The sequence below is a fragment of the Phaseolus vulgaris genome, chromosome 9 (assembly GCF_000499845.2).
Source record: "Phaseolus vulgaris cultivar G19833 chromosome 9, P. vulgaris v2.0, whole genome shotgun sequence".
Classification (NCBI taxonomy): Eukaryota; Viridiplantae; Streptophyta; class Magnoliopsida; order Fabales; family Fabaceae; genus Phaseolus; species Phaseolus vulgaris.
In genome coordinates, this window is record NC_023751.2 from 21,644,871 (window position 1) to 21,663,118 (window position 18,248).

General features: G+C 30.9%; 2 long non-coding RNA genes across 2 annotated transcripts; both read left to right on the top strand.

Moving 5' to 3' along the window:
* The first annotated feature begins 2,321 nt into the window (after positions 1–2,321).
* Positions 2,322–3,406, top strand: LOC137823077 (uncharacterized). Its single transcript, XR_011083053.1, has 3 exons — positions 2,322–2,426; positions 2,578–2,784; positions 3,062–3,406. It is a non-coding gene; the product is annotated as an uncharacterized lncRNA (long non-coding RNA).
* Positions 3,407–3,958: 552 nt separating this feature from the next.
* On the top strand, positions 3,959–4,731 carry LOC137822592 (uncharacterized). The gene is made up of 3 exons (XR_011082943.1): positions 3,959–4,118; positions 4,326–4,397; positions 4,638–4,731. It is a non-coding gene; the product is annotated as an uncharacterized lncRNA (long non-coding RNA).
* The last annotated feature ends 13,517 nt before the right edge of the window (positions 4,732–18,248 follow it).

Consider the following 18,248-nt stretch of genomic DNA (forward strand, 5'->3'; position numbering starts at 1 on the left):
TGAAAATTACATTCTTTTTCAAAAAATTTATTTATTCCATTAGTTATTGTCAAAATCATGTAGTACAAAGAAATTTTTAAAAATTGTGATTGAATTTTTAAAATTTATTCAAAACTACAAATTCAAGAGAGAAAATAATTAAATAGATTTTGAGTTTCATATTTTTTTATAATTTGTTAATATTTTATAAATTATGGGTAAAAAAACTATATTTGATGAAGTTGTAATAGTTAAAATTTATTTAAAACTACAAACTCAATCAAGAAAATAATTAAATAGAATTTGAGTTTCATTATTTTATAATATTTTATCAATTATCGGAACTAAACCAATATTTTTCCATTAGGCACAGCCAATTATATATGACAATTAGGTAACTTTTTGAGACTCTTAATCATTACAACACATGTGACACAATTAAGCAATAAACCAAAAATTCATCCTCAATTATTCAATCAACATTGATCATGAAAAGTATTATATACAAAAGAAGAAAATATATGAAATATGTTCATTTTTTTCTTTGTCTTGGACTCGTAAAGAGACTTAGTCAAATCGTTCCTATCATTTACCATCACCGTCAACCACTTTCCCTTTATATCCTCCATCACTGCCACCTCATTATTCTTAACCCTCCAAATCAAATCTCAAAACGAACCATTTTTTCCTATTCCCAAACAAAACAAAACTACCAACCTTTCCCTACATTATCCAGTGGATGTAGAAGCGCATGCAAAAAAAATTCGAGAATGCAACACGCACCGAATCTAGATTACACACCGCTCTTAACAATGTTTCTTCGCATTGAAACCTTGCACTTGGGGGTAAGCACAATAGTGTTAAGAATGTGCACGGAAAATAATGCTTTGGGGTTCAGTGTCTTCCTCTTTTTTTTTAAAAGAAGTTTATCCCTGTTTGAAGATTGTGAATAAGTAATAATAAATGAAGAAAAGAAATTAAAAAAAAAAATTGGGGAGGAGGAGAAGAAGAGGAACTCTTGTTACTGCTTCTAAAGTTTTTCCTTCTCTTCTTACTCTATTTTGCTATGAAATTTAACCATCTACAATTAACAAATAAAGAACAAACAAAACATCAATATAGCATATAAAAAAGTAAAATTAAGAACATGATGGCATACCTTCTCTACATAATGTTATTTGGTGACCAAACCCACGATTTCTATTTTGAAGGTGGTCTCTTGAATCTGAAATTTATAAAAGTTAAGATGATTGTACTATCGAAAAGCAAAACATAAAAGAAGAAAATATAGAGGAATAACAGATAGATAAATGGTGATAAAAAAAATAAAAAAATCACATTGGAAGTAAATTTTCCGTAAAACATGAGGAAATGCGAATATCACTACAAAAAAATCTTGTATAAAGTGACAGTTTTAATATGGCGGTTATTAATAACCGTCACAATTTTTCGTATAATACGACGTTTTAATAACTGTCACAATTATCCTAAATAAAATGTCGCGTTTTTCTTCCCTCCATACACCATTTCTCATTATTCCCATTTTTTTAAACTTGTTTTGACTCTTGAAAACTAAATCCTACCACTTTTCACACTTTTGAAAATCCCGCGTTTTCCTTCCCTCCATACACCATTCTTCACACTTTTCATTCCCTCTCTCTCACGAAATCCTACCATTTTTCCCCCCTCTCTCTCTCTCTGCAAAACCCTAGCTCTCTTCAGTACACACTCACGAAACGCAAGCTCTCTTCACTCGCGTTCACTCTCGCATCGCTGTCTGTGAACCCTAGCTCTCTTCACTCTCATGTTCACACGTTACACGGTTCGCGATTGTTCGCCATCGTCTGCCATCGTCCACCACTATCCGCCACTGTCTGCCATCGTCCGCCACTATCCGCCACTGTCTGCCATCGTCACCTCCTCCGCCATCTTTTGTTCAGGTTCAAAATCTACTACCGGATTGTTCCTAATTTGTGAAATCTATTGTGATTCCTAATTTGTGAAATCTATTGTTCTTAATTTGTCAAATACTTGTTACATGATAAATGTTGATCAATTAGGGAGGAATGAGTTTGAGAATCAGAATGTATGACAGGATAATGTGCTTTGTGAATTGTAACATGGTTGCACATTTGGAAGCAATTAATCGACAAAATACTGCACAATCTTCTTAAGGTATTCTTAAATTGCATTGATATGTGGGTTACTTTAATATTAGCTAGCGTGCATGACTATGATATTTGCCATTGTTGTATATGATTGTACAGATTATAAATGGAGTTGCTCTCCTGTTTCCTGGGCCTAATTATTCGATGGCTTAATAATCTTTCTAGTTCTAGTGGGGTTTTCATCCCTGTTACATCATTGGTGTTGGATGTTTTAGAATACAAAATTGCCAAGGACAGTGGGAACCTAGCAAAGTCTTGCAACCAATGTGTACCGTAAAGGTTAGATGAATTTGACACCACCCTTGCCCCCAACACAATAATTTCTTTGGTTTAAACAATTATACATATCTAATATCATTCAGCCTCTTTCGTAGCACATATATGGACCATTTACTTTATCATTATAGTTGACAGTTTAAAATTACTGCAGCTTCCAAAGCATTGGTTAAAATCACGTGGCTTCCAAGAAGAGTGTATCTTATCCGCCTGTGAACCCCTTTCAGAGCACTTTGCACAATGGAGCTATCATATATCATTTCCTGAGCTAGCGACAACTCCACTTAAACACCTAAAGAAGGTCTTTGAGAAAACTTCTATTGAGAGTTTCAGACATGTTATTAAGCGTTTCATTGATCAGGTGAGTAAAGTAATCATGTTTTCCTGTTTGTCTATTTAGAATATTACATGCCATCTTGAATTTTGACATTTAGTTGAATGTCTGCAAGACTAGTTGAATCTTGAAGTCACTATCACATAGCAAACTGGCCATCATTGCTGTAAGTTGTTATGAGTGCAATTTAGATTGCCCTGTTCTGTCATCAATTTTGCAGCATGTTACTTGATCACCACTATTGCTTTTCTATTTTCTGTTTTTCTTGTTGGTATAGTTTGTCATCATTGAAACCCTTTGACAGGTATGATGCTTGCATGGATGTGACTGATAGTGATCACAAATCTGTCCAGTGTAAATTCAATGTAAAAATTTCTCATATTGATAGATCAATAAGGAGAAAGGAGTTTGGGGTGATTATGAAATCAAATGAGAAAATAAGATCTGTTCTTGAAGATTTATGTTATGTTCCAGAAGCCACTCTCAGCCCAAACAGTTTAGTCCTCCAGAACATGGACACTTCGTTCTTGCTTATTACTAACAGAAGTACAGAAGATAAGGCTATATATAAAATTACTTGTCAAGGCATCTCAATAGTCAAGAATGATGGACATGCACCTGAATATAGTCCAAGAGGTGGCTTTGGCTTTCCTAGATGGCTTGAGGTATTGTATCTTTTACCTTCAGATTCTCTATAATGCACTTCACCCGTTTTAGATTCCCTTCTCTGAAAATATAAAACAATAAACAATTTTCAAACAGATCAAGCTTTCACTGTTAACACAATTGGATTCCTTAATCAAAGTTTGGACTTCGATTTTATCTTAAGCATAAACTTCATATGCTCCAAATGGGTAATCCACTAAGAGAGATTAGTTGGATGCCGAATAGAAGCGTTAGAAATACCCGTACGTTAATTAAATATATTTTTTATCATATGATTAGCAGAATTTTGGTTTTAGGTTTTATTAAAAAATTGTTTTTGATCTTTATAAAATTTTCTTTTTAGTTTTTTGTTTTAGTTCCTTAAAATGTTTTTCTATTTTAATTTAAAAATTAAAATTAAACTTTACTGAAAAGGATGTAAAAAAATAGTCTAAACTACCATAAATATTAAAGACTAGAAATAATACATTGTATTTATATTATTATTATTATTATTATTATTATTATTATTATTAAACTTCAGATTTCCAGCAATTACATTACCGGTGATTTATACTAGAAATAATTTGTTTGGATGATTCCACTAATGACTTCTTGCGCAGCATTCATGAAGGCCTCCATTGGAATTTGAGAAAGACACAATCATTTGATGGCCCTCGAGAAACATGACAAAATCTCATTATCCATCTTTCTTAGTAAGTCTGTAGAGAGCATTGTCGTTGGAAACTGGTTAGTTCTTCATCAACAATATCTAGAAGCAACTTTAATTTTAGTATAGTTTTAGTTTAGATTAAATTATTCCCCTCTGCACCTTATCCTCTCTTATTTTATCATGTATACTCCTTTGAGAAAGAGATGAATATAAATTATTCATAATACCATTGATTTTATGTTTCTTTCAGCTCAAGTATCATGACACGGGTAGAGAGAAGGATTGTCTTCCTCAAGTTGGGCAATGGAACATGATGAACAAGGTACTTGTGTACATTATATGATAATAATATAAAATGTGTGTTTTCTTTTATCTTTAATGGTTTAAAGATGTGAGCCGTATTTGGTTAATTAGTTTTTAAGTTTGAGTGAAATTCTAATACATGCATGGTTACAAGGTGTTTGTCTTTTGAATGACTTTATTAGGATGTTTGGCTTGTTTTTTGCAATTAGATTATTTCTTAACTTTTTTTTTATGAATAATAATTTTCTATTTCTTTCAGAAAATGGAGAATGGGGGTACTGTTAACAACTGGTTCTGCATAAATTTTTCAAAGAGTGTTCAAGATAGTGTTTCCCGTGGCTTTTGCTATGAACTTGTTCAGATGTGCTATATATCTGGCATGGTTTGTATACATCCTCTTTAATCAATTTGTTTTGCATGCAGCTTGCTTGATTGCTTGTCATTTGTTTCATGTGCTCAGACATTTAATCCCGAGCCAATTGTCCCACTGGTTAGTGCTCGCCCTGATCAAGTGGAGAAAGATCTGAAAACCCGTTATCATGATGCAAAGAATAAGTTTCAGGGAAGGGGGTCGGATTTGCTCATTGTTATTTTGCCTGACAATAATGGATCTCTTTATGGTTGGTGCATTTACTGTGATCGTTGTAACTTGTTTTTTTTATGCACACGTATATGTGAAAATATCTTAATTTTGTATTATTTTTTGTGTAGGTGACCTCAAATGTATATGTGAGACAAATCTTGGACTAGTTTCACAATGTTGTTGGATTAAGCATGTGTTTAAATGAGCAAGCAATACCTTGCAAATGTTGCATTGAAAATTAATGTAAAAGTGTCTGGAAGAAATACTGACATTTTCTTTAGCTATTTAAATAATAATGGTGTGTTAAAACTGCAGGTTGTGGCTTCTCAAGATTATCCTGAAATTACAAAGTAGGCTGGTTTAGTCTGAGCCCAAGTTCATAGACAGGAACTCATTCAGGATCTTTTCAAGCAATGGCAAGATCCAGTTAGAGGAACAGTGACTGGTTCTTCATCACCTAATAAAATAATAGAATCAAGTAATAGGATCAAGTGCTCGAAGCAAATTGATTAGGGATGTATGAACTTTTGAACAATTATGTGTTGTAATTTTAAATTTGATTAGGGATGTATGAACTTTTTATGTGTTTAAATTTTCAATTACATATAAACTTTTGAATATTATTATTTGTGTTTTAATTTTCAATGAAATGAATGGATGATTATAACTTTATACATTATTTTATTTTATTATGAAAAGGTGGTAGTTAAATTTTATAATTGTATAAAAAAATTTATAAAAAAGGTGGTGGTTATATTTTATTTATTCAGAATTAAAATTACGTCAGTTAAAAATGCCACTACTTACGTATATAATGGCGTCGGAATCTTCTTCAATGAATGTAAATTGCGACAGTTATAACTGACACTACTTATGTATATTATGGCGCCAGAATCTTCTTCAATGAATGTAAATTGCGACAGTTATAACTGACACTTGTTACATATAAAAACCGTTTCTACTTACACTATGTTTAAAGTGGCGGGTGTTGCGGCGGGTAACATAAAACCGCCACATTAAACTTTGTGGCGGCCAGTTCTATGGCGGTTTGGAAAACCGCCACAAGCGTATATTGTGGCGGTTATAAACGTCACTTTATACAAAAAAAACCGCCACAATATACACTTTTTTTTGTAGTGTATATTTTAGTAAATGTTTTGTATGATTTTATCTAAATCCATAAAATTGTTCCAAAAACATCTTATGATCAAGGACTTTCATCATGTACCTTCTGCCTCCTCTTGTTGAGTCTTTCTTATTCCTTTAGTCAGATGTTTCAATCACAATTTCATATAAGAAAAATGTCAAATTAGTGTTTTACAAATTGAAATGCACATAAAGAGAATTATTTATTGTTGTGATGGTGCCTGCAACTCCTTTTGTTAAGTTTTTCCCCTCCATCTAGTCACAACCATCAATTACAATTTCATAAGACAAAGGTCAAATTAGGGTTCCACAAAAAATATTAATCAAAACATAGAAAGAGAAAGAGAATTGATAATGAAATTTTATGCTTTTACATGAAAGAGAAAAGAAGATGGGAAGTAGGGGGTACAAAAAAGAAAGTGAGAAGTAGGGTGGGTACGTGAGTTTATGCGTAGTGGAGATATTCATATTTAATAGGGACCAAGTAAAGAGGAATTAAAAATTGCTTATTAAATCAATTTGAAAACTGTTCTCTATGGAATTACGAAATGTTTAGGATAATTTAATAGAATGAAAGGTTGTTATAAGAGTAAATGAAAAAAAAAAAATAAGCGGTTATAAAGAGGAATCTTCTTTATATATAGGTATAGATAATTAATAGATGATGATGAAATGTATAATTTATCTTGTATCTATGATTTGTTTTTCTATATCAACATCTGAATAATTTTAATTGAAATAATTGTTATTAAAAATGTTAGTTGGTATAATATAGAAGATAAATATTTTTAATTGAATAATTTTATAAAAAATATTTTTTAATAATTTATATTGTAATTAAACAATTTTGTAATAAACAAATATGTTAGGCTTTGTTAAACTTTATTTGGTTGGGGTGAGAGTGGAAAGTTTGATATTTTTAGGTAAGAAAAGTGAATGAATTTGAAATGAAAGTTTATAAATGATTTGATTGAAATGTAAAAAAAATATATAATTTAATCATTTACTGAAACATCTTTATCTAAAATTAGGTAAGTTTATTTTAAAATAAATATAAAAGTGTATATTAAAAGGTTTTGTACTTTAACATATTTAATGAAAAAGTAACTGTACCGACCAGGTCATCAGGCGTGATGACGTGTCTTGCACGTGCTCGGGTGGGGCGTGCTCAATGGAACGCGTAGACTAGAAAAGATGAATGGTTCAGAAGTGGGTATAGTCGCCGATCGTTGAATTGGCGTTCTCCAATCTCTAGTGTGCGTAACCGGCGGTCACCAGAGTTACGTCGCAGTCGTCGTATGAGAGTGCTAGGAGAACGGATGATCAGAGATCGCCCGGGAATGCTAGGAGATCGGGTGGTTTACACGCCGCCACAAGGAGCACATCGCCGGATCTCCCAGCAAACTTAGTTAAAGCTGTTGAAGGCTCAGAAGGGTAATTTCAAGCGTGTAAGTTCAGTAAGACGATTGTGGCACCAGCATGGGGCATGAAGGTTGAGTGGGTTGGGGGGAACACCTCGCTCATCAGCGACAGGATTCCCAGAGTGGACATTTGTTGGTGGCAAGGTTTCCCCAGCTAGAACATGCATGGTGTAGCAGTAAGGAGGGTGCCATTCGCGATGAGCGATATCACAGAGATGATTCACTTTGTTGCATCCGATACTCGCCTTGTCGAGTGGTGTTTCACAACGCATTATGTGCTAGGTTGCTCCTTGAGTTGAGGACTTAGCTGTGCGGCTGGTTACTACACAAGAATGACTTTCAAGTTGCCCCAATCCAGATGACGACACGTGTAGGGTTGGATGTCACCAGTTACTCCAACCTAGATGATGACACGTGTAGGGTTGGGAGCAATGGAGAAATGACGGTCAAGTTGCCTTAGCTCAGATGACGACACGTGTAGGGCTTGGCGCTACCTGCTATCCCAGCCCAGATGGCGACACGTGCAGGGCTGGATGCGAGCCACGCGTCCAAAAGCATAACGGCCTGGAGAGAGAAGAAACCTAGCTATAAAGGTAACCTTAACAGAACCTGCAGAGGTACGTTTTTCATTACGGCTGATACTGCTAGGGTTGTGTGCCTACAGTACGGTCCTACAAAGCATATTCTCTCTTAGTTTTTGGGTGTTCTTGTCACTGACTTGAGCGTCGGAGCGCCACCGGCCGCAGAGGCGCCACTGTGTGTTTTTCAGGTTCTCAGAGAGGCTATCTGTGGAGTGGACTTGGAGGGCACGTGGTGTCAAGCTGGTGAGGAAGATCGTGACGAGGCAACGCTCTTGCGCTAAGTCAACCGGCAGGATCAGTAACGCTACACAATATTGATAAAGATTAGTTATCATATTAGTTTCATTCTGTTGAACTACATTTATCAAAAATTGTCGATCCCTTCCTGTAAAACTACAATTTATTTCTTCGTCTTCATCACATAAATCAAAATCATCAATAACTCTTTTCTCCATCGTCAAAGCACACTTTTTTTTAAACATAATTATATTTTCCATTAATAATAACGATATGAACAACATGGTTTTAAATAAATAATGATATCAAATTATTGTAACAATAATAAACATAATAATACTTCTAGTAGCATTTGATAATAAATGTATCAGATGTTTAGTCTCACTATTTATATTTTGACAATTTTTAATAATGGAACCTTCCACATACAACCTACATAATAAATGAAACACTCCTCTTTGTTATTCGTTAAGGTTATACAATTAAGGTTTATTGTTTAGGGATTATGTATAAAGCATTTAATCAATTACAAAAGCATACATAATTGATTATAAAGAAAAATGTAATTGATTATAACAAAGCATGCATAATCGATTAAATGATTTTGTGTAATTAATTAAGTTAAACAAAATTATTGATTACATTGAAAAGGTTGATCAATTATTATGGTAAACATAATCAATTAACACGTCAGGCTTAGTCAGCCTGTTACAAGGTCGAGTTGAGTTGGTCTAGATTCAGGTAGAGCCAAGTCCACTCGGGTCCAAGTTGAGCCGAGTCAGTCCAAGCACAGGTCGACCCTAGTCCACATGGGTCCATATCTAGTCGAGTAAGCTCTGATCCTTGTCGAGTTGAGTCGCCCTAGTACCAAATTGAGCGTGGTCAGCTTCGGCCCATGTCGAGACGAGTCGGTTCATACCCATTTTGAGGCGAGTCAGCTGGAGCCCATTTCGAGTCGTGTTGGCGTGGGCTCATATGGAGTCGAGTCGACCTGGACCCATGTTGAGCCGAGTGAGCTCGGACCTATGTCGAGTTGAATCGTTCTTGTACCAAGTCGAGTGGGCTCGAGTCCAGGTCGAGTTAAGTCAACTCATGTCCAGATCGAGATGAATTTAATCTAATTGACAAAGTTGATTTTGATGGGAAAAACCGCACGCGGAAGCAACACACACAATCACGAATCAACTGCAGAAGAATAAACGACACAAGATTTAACGTGGTTCGGTAGCCAACTGCAACCTACATCCACACAAACAACTATTAGGTTTTATTTCTTTCCTGTTGCGTACAAAATTACAAGCACAATGATCTCTTTAAATAGAGATAATAAAGGGACACAATGATTAAACAGTCACTAAAAAATGGTGTATAATGAATGTAGTATAATGAAGAAGAAAAAATGGTGAAGTGAGGGAAGAGTGCTTACACTTATAGAAGATAAAAGAAAAATATACTTAAAAAGATATTAAATAAAAAATAATTTTAAAGATAAAAAATAATTAATCATTATATTAAATAAATTAAATACTATTTTAGAAATTAAAAAAATTATTAATATTTAAATTAATTTCTATTATTAATAAATAGTTTTTAAATTAATATCTAATTAAATATTAATATTTTAGTTAAATTAATTAGATTTTAAAGTTTATAACTAAAATCTTAATATTTAATTAATAATATAAATTAATTTAAATATCAATATTTTTTTAATTTTTAAAATAATATCTAAATTAATTAATATTGTTATTAATTAATTTTTATTTAATATTTTTTTATTAGTAGATATCACTTTGTGACACTTGGTAGTTAATATTGATTGTAAGAAGAAGATAGGAAGATGGATGTTGAGAAGACCAAGATGAGAAAACTTTGCAATATAAGATTGTAAGAAAGAAGTAATGGGTAGACACAAAATGGTATCTTCTTATAAAAAATTACATCGGTTATCAAAATAAATATTTTGTTCCTACTAAGGAGATGAGACCTAGAGAACTATTGAAGTCTTTTTCTCCTTCCTTCGGTCGGTCAGGTTACTGGGTGATGAGCTGGGATTCCTCTTGTCCTCCTGCTTCTCCTTTGACACTCGGTCTCGGGTGAACACCGGATGGTGGGGGTACCTGCGAAGGCACTCCGAAGCTCAAGTCAGTAAAGCGGGTGGTCAGCTCTCAGGTAGGTGAACAATAATAAATGACATACCTTACTCCTTGGGATGCATGCTATTTATATTATTCTAATAGGCCTACCTTGTTGGGCCCGTTTATCGGAGTGGACCCTGCTTAGGGTTGCATTACCTAATTCTTAATGACGGGTCAGCTTCACTGACCTTGGTTTGAGCATTAGCGGTAATATGGGTCGGCCGTCAGCCAAGCTCCCCTGGTCTCGGTCGTCTCGGCCAAGTCTTCTAAGGTTTCGGCCTGGCCTCGGCCAAGTCTTCTAAAGTCTCGGCCAAGTAGACCGTCGACCTCGTCATCTCAGCCAAGTCTCTCGGGCCTCGATCAGGTAGACCAGGTCTCGGGCAGCCAGGTGGATCTCGATCATGGAAACCAGGGATCGGCCTCGCCCATACCGATACATATTTCATCATTAATTATATAAAAAGTCAACGTAATATTCATTTTCTACAACGGTTACAAAAACAATCAAAGACACTTGTTTTTTCTAGTCACTGGATAAAATATATACTATATTAAGTTCTTTTACAGTCAATATAAGATCTACTTTCTACGTCAATTGAGAAATCAATATAAAAATTCATTCTAATATTTATAAAATTGTCACTTTATGATTTTTACATATTTTTTATAAATTAATATCAATAATTCATGGATTTTTTTTGGCACTGAAAGGGGACACAACTTACCATAATTTTATATATAATTTAAACGTAACAATTTTTTTTTTAAATTTTACCTGTTGTCGTGATTACAAATAACCAACTTTATAAATCGAAAGCCATCACTTCATCTTTCACATTTTTTAATAGTCTATAAGAAAAAATTACATAAAGTTACATAATGATTATGTAGTTATTTATAATTAATTTTCAATGTTCTATAATTAATTATGTTGGCTAGAGTTGTTCATTTTTCATTCATCTCCTCTTATCTCAATAAATCGATCATCATATAAAATTTTTTGTGTCACACTCATTTTTTCACTCTTTCTTTTCTCACTTCAATGAGTAATGTCTTTGTCATGTTACTTGCTCTCTTGTCCATCTTTTTTTTTCACACATCACTAATGCTTTGTTTGGATTAGAGGGTGTGGGGAGTGGAAGTGTGAAGATTTGTGAAGAAAGTTGAGGGTGTTTGGATTGAAGTATGTTAGAGTGGATCTGTGAGAAAAATTTATTGAAATATGTGAGTGATGTGATGGTTGTAAGGATATTTTGAATTATTTTTAATTGAGTAAATTGTAAGATTACAAATTTACCCTTATGTATAAAAGAAGAAGAAATAAATTATAATTAATTTTGCGCACATTATATTTAATTAAAGGAAATTAAAGTTTTAATTATAAATAAAATAAAAAATAATTTAAAATTAAAAGAAATAAATAAATAATTTTGTATATTTAAATATAATTTTATTATTTTCTATTTTTAATTAAGTTAATTTATTTAGATAATTTTAATATTATTTATGTTTCTTGAAATTATGTTATATATATATATAAAATTATTATTAATAAGGATTTCTATTATTATCATTAACAAAATAAATATATTATAAAAAGTAAATGGTTATTTACAACATAACATGAATATTAATTAGTTCTCAAAATATATAATATAAAGTCATTATATTTAATCTGAAAAGAGATAAACACGTGTTCATTTGTTTGTAATTTAGAAATTAAGATAAAAAGGAAAACATAATAATGTTAATTAGAAGAAAAAAAATTAGAAAATAAAATATATATATATATATACAAAATTATTATTAATAAGGATTTCCATTATTATCATTAACAAAATAAATATATTATAAAAAGTAAATGATTATTTACAACATAACATGAATATTAAGTAGTTCTCAAAATATATAATATAAAGTCATTATATTTGATCTGAAAAGAGATAAACACGTGTTCATTTGTTTGTAATTTAGAAATTAAGATAAAAAGAAGAACATAATAATGTTAATTAGAAAAAGAAAAGACATCCCCAGTAATAACATTTTAATCCTTCTTGCGGAGATCACCAAACGGTTTTCTAGAAGACATATCTTATTCTATTGTATGATAATAATTGCATCTTTTTCATTGACAACGTCTTCAATGCACCATTTGCAAAAATTACAACCTAGAACCATGCCACTTCTAATCTGTTTTCAACAAAAGAATAAAATTTAACAATGAATAAGTTTAAAATAGCATTATTAAGTTTGTATGAAACCTAATTGAATAAATTTTACCTTGTAGTTGGGACAACCCAAAAAAAAATTCCAGCACTTTTTTTTTCTGTTATTGCTATTTTCAAAATAGCAAACTATCCACAATCACAAATAGGAGCAACAAAGGCACTTGTGCTCGAAGTAGCATGGGTAAAAGTACCACATTTTTGCACACTACAACCAGTACAACTAGATGACGATATATTATGATACGCAGACATTGAAGGCCACTTAACCAATGTTGTCGAAGTTTCGTATTAGGTAATGGAACCCAAATATGATTTATAAATAATAAAAATAAAATGTTAAAAAAGTTGCACTCAAAACAATATGATTATTCAAAACAATGTTCAACGTCAAAAATAACAATAACAATAACCATTAATGTTCAACATGAAAATTATAAATAAAAATAATAATGACAATAACATAATGATAACACAATCAATGGTCTTAATGACGTTGAATGTCATGCAGAGTATCCTCAATTCTGTCAATGCGGGTATTAATGTTTTGTATCCCGGACAAAATTTGGGTTAACAATTCGGTACGATTGGGGATTGCCAACTCCCTTTGACCACCTTCAACATGTTCTTCTGGCAAATGATCCTTTTCATCATCTTCTTCGTGTGACTGGTGAGGCCTACCAAGTTGTCATACGTCATTGACCTGGAATATATTTAATTTTTTCATACTATTTTTCCCAAAGTAATGATTCCATCCTAGCATTATTGTTTGTTCATTCGACAAGTCGAAGCCATACACCTGCAAAATCCTCGTTATCAAATTTGCATACGAGAGAGGCATGTTGCTATCCTGACATTTGATAATGTGTTGCATGATGTAATGAGGCCAATTAATGATTACATTATTTTTTATTAACCACAACATCAAAATATCTTCATTCAGTAATTGTGCGAAGTTGCTTCCACGAGGGCACAAGATATGCACCCATGTGTAATGCAATAGTCGGTCATTCATTTTCAGACTACCGACATTTATGACATTTTCATGAATCATGGATGATAATGCCAGTTCTCGATCAAAATTCAGTTCCTCAGGGATCGTCTCAGGGGTTAACTTAAGACCGTCATACCTAAAATGAGCAATGTTCATCCAATCCATTTCTTTAATGTGTATCATCCTTCCGCAAATCTCAATAGCAAGGTCACCAAAAAGTGTGATCTTTACATTTGTATAAAATACTCTTATCAAGTTCTCATAATACGGAAGATTAATTCCAAGGAAAGGTTGTAAACCTTGCCAATTCAGAACATTTTGGAATTCAAATCATGGAGTAACAAAAAATGGAGTATGCATAACTTTTGGTGGTAATACTGGTCTTTCGTGAAACTTTTTTTCAAACACCACCACTTGACGTCTTGTACTAAAGTATCTTGAATAATCAAGAACATTTTCAATCCTCGTTGTTGGTTGAGGAGGAACGACAACATCTTCTGTTGGAGCTTTACCCTTATGGGTTCTGTTATGTTTCTGGGATGATAATGTCATGTATAAAGCAATTACTACAATAAATAACTAAACATATTATCATAAACATATTGGTAGATCTTGTCAAACACAATAGTACAAGTTCACAAAGCAAAATATTACATGACCAATGAAAGTACAAGTTCACAAAGCAAAATATTACATGTCCAATAATAAACAAACACAGTCAAATATTACATGTCCAATAATTAAAAGACATGAAGGTAACGTCGACGCAGAGATATAAAATCAACGCCTAGTCATAAATGCAAACAACTTTGTTATGCGACGCTCATATGGCATCCCAAATAGTTGCTTCACTCTTCCGGGATGGTCACATAAAAACTCGTAGCATTGATCCATGACCTGTTCATCCTGAATGTTAAGCTCCACCAGCATTGCCCAAATATCAGACTCAGAGTACTGATACAATGCATGACGACGGTGATGGTGTACATGCTCAGCATATAAGTCGTTCCTTCGTCTTATTTCCACAGCTATATCTTGTGTTGCGGTTGCTTGTGCACGAGCAATAGTGTCACCCCCAATCCAAACACAGTGTGAAATCTAAATGCATTCACAAATTCATCCGAATGAACAATATTAATCTGAATGCAAATAGAGTGTAAGTAATACTTTTTTGTGAATTTTTATCTCTTTGTATTTATTTCTCTTTTACTTTAAAATATTTATGAAACAAATATATCACCATTTACATTCAATATAAAATGGAAACTCTTATGGATAAAAAGATGTTAAGTGTTATGTTTTATTTTAATTAGATAATAGAAAATTAGACTGTGAAAAAAAGTAAAAATAAAATTATTTGAAAAAAAAAGTATAAAAATAATTATTAAAGACATATATGTATATGTCATAATAACATTAGATTGAATGTTGTAAATCAATACTTATATAAAAGAGATTCTTCCTTTTTTTTTATTAATTTTTTTTTATCTTTATATTAATATTTTAATAAAATAATAGAAAATTAAACAGTGAAAAAAATAAAAATAAAATTATTTGAAATAAAAGAGTATAAAAATAATTATTAAATATTTAATTTTTAAATTATTATTATTATTTTAATTATAGTAAAAAAATATTAAAGACATAATTAGTATATATATATATATGTATATGTCATAATAATTTGTAAATCTATACTTATATATAAAAATTATCTTTTTTAACTGTTTTTAATTCTTTTTCTATTTTATTTGTTAATATTTGATTTTATTTTTTTTCATATCTCAATCTCTCTAAAAAATTATACTTTTTATCTCTTCTTATTATTTTATTTAGTTGACATCTTTTATTTAATTTTTAATATTAAACATAATTATATATAAATGATAAAAATAAAAAATGCAAATACAAAGACACTATTTTGGTTTAATTGACATATTTTATTTAATTTTTAATATTAAACATAACTATATATAAATAATAAAAATAAAGAAGTGAATGCATAGGCGCAATAGTGCCTGTGTTTCCTTAAGTATTAATAAGATAAATTTTTCATAAGCATGGAATATATCTATACATATATATAAAGAGGATTCCTCTTTATAACAACCTTTCATTCTATTAAATTATCCTGGGCATTTCGTAATTTCATAGAGAACAGTTTTCAAATTGATTCAAGAAACAATTTTTAATTCCTCTTTACTTATCCCTGTTGAATTATGAATATCTCCACTATGCATAAACTCACGTACCCACCCTACTTCCCACTTCCTTTTCTGTACCTACTCCCCAATTTCTTTTCTCTTTCCTTTCTTCTTTCATGTAAAAGCATACTTTCATTCTCACTTGTCTTTCTCTTTCTATGTTTTGATTAATCTTTGTGGAACCCTAATTTGACCTTTGTCTTATGAAATTGTAATTGATGTTTGTGACTAGATGAAGAGAACTTAACAAAAAGAGTTGCGGACACCATCACAATAATCGGTAATTCTCTTAATGTGCATTTCAAATTGTGAAACACTAATTTGCCATTTTTTTATGAAATTGTGATTGAAACATTTGACTAGAGGAATAAAAATGACTCAACCAGAGGAGGCAGAGGGTATGTGATGAAAGTCCTTGATTATAAGACGTTTTTGGGGAACAATTTTATGAATTTAAATAAAATCAGATAAAACAATGACTAAAACGTATTCTCATTTCCTCGTGTTTTACGGAAAAGTTACTTCCAATATGATTTTCTGAATTTTTGTCATCACCATTTATCTCTCTACTATTTCTCTGTATTTTCTTCTTTTAGTTAGTACAATCATCTTAACTTTATATAAATTGTATGTCATCGTGTTCTTACCTTTACTTTTTTTCTTTACTTTAACAAGAGAATGTAAAACTTCAGAAGCAGTAACAAAAGTTTGTCTTCTCCCCATTTTTTTTTTTATTTTCTTCATTTATTATTACTTATTTACAATCTTCAATTAGAAGAACGTAGAAAGAGGAAGACATTAGATCCCAAGGCACTATTTCCCGTGCGCCGAAGCATAAGGTTCCAATGCGAAGGAACATTGTTAATAGTGGTGCGTAATCTGGATTTTGTGCGTGTTGCATTCTTGAAAAAAAGTTGCATGTGCTTCTACATTCATTGGAGAGTGTATGGAAATGTTTGTTATTTTGTTTTGTTTGTGAATAGAAAAAAATGGTTCGTTTTGGGATTTGATTGGGAGGGTTAAGAATAAGGGGGGTGACGTTGATGAAGGATATGGAGGGAAGTGGTTGACGGTGGTAGTAAAGAATACAAACGATTTGACTAAGTCTCTCTGCAAGTTAAAAGCAAAGAAAAGAGTAACATATTTTATTATATTTTCTTCTTTTGTATATAATATTTTTCATGATTAATGTTGATTGAACAATTGAGGATGAATTTTTGGTTTTTGATAAAATATTAAAAAATAATGAAACTCAATTTCTATTTAATTTTTTTCTTGATTGATTTTGTAGTTTTAAATAAATTTTAACTACAACTTCATCAAATATATTTTTTTACCCATAATTAATAAAATATTAAAAAATCATAACAAAAATACTCAAAATCTATTTAATTATTTTTTCTCCTTGAGTTTGTAGTTAATAAATTTAAACTATTAAAACAAATGTCTTTAGAAAAGTATTATCGTCATTTTTTAAATTTCATTCTTATTTAAAATTCAATCACAATAGTTTTATTATAAGTAACAAAATAAATAAAAAATTATAAGTTTATCTTCTACGTAAGAAATTTTTAAAAACTTTCTTCGTACTACATGATTTTGACAATAATTAATAGAATAAAAAAAAATTAGAAAAAAATGTAATTTTGTTTGTTACTATGTGGATGTACAATGGAATTTAAAGAAGAAAGAAAAAAATTAATAAAATAGTATATATTTGTGACTCAATTCCCAATTTAGCACCATTTACACTTTTATTTTCCTATCTAACACCTTTTTGTTTTTATTTCCCTATCTAGCACCCTTTTGTTTTTATTTCCCTATCTAGCACCCTTTTATTTTTTATTTCCCTATCTAGCACATTTTCAAAAATAAATAAAATAATATATATATAGCTTTTTTTGATAATTTTAATTTTGAATATATTAAAAAATAAGTATTTTTAATGTTTAAAATAGTTAGAAATATAATTAATGAATAAAGAAATGAGTTTTTACAAAATAAAAATAAAAAAGTAATAAATTAAAAATGTTTAATTTAAATTTTTTTTAAGAATGAAGAAAATAAAAAATTAAACTCTACAACAACATAAAAGTTCAATCTATAAACATAAATTAGTATTTGTTTTTATTATTATTGATGATGTAATTATGTTAATTTCAAGTAAAAAATACAGGATATAATTATAAAAAATCAAATTCAATTAGTATTAATTAATATTGAACGCACAAATAATATTGAAGTGTCTATCTACCCTAAATGCAAAATCCTAAAAAAAACAATTGCTACACTTAATGCTTAAAAATGAGAAGAAGAAAAATGTAAAAATAAATAAATATAG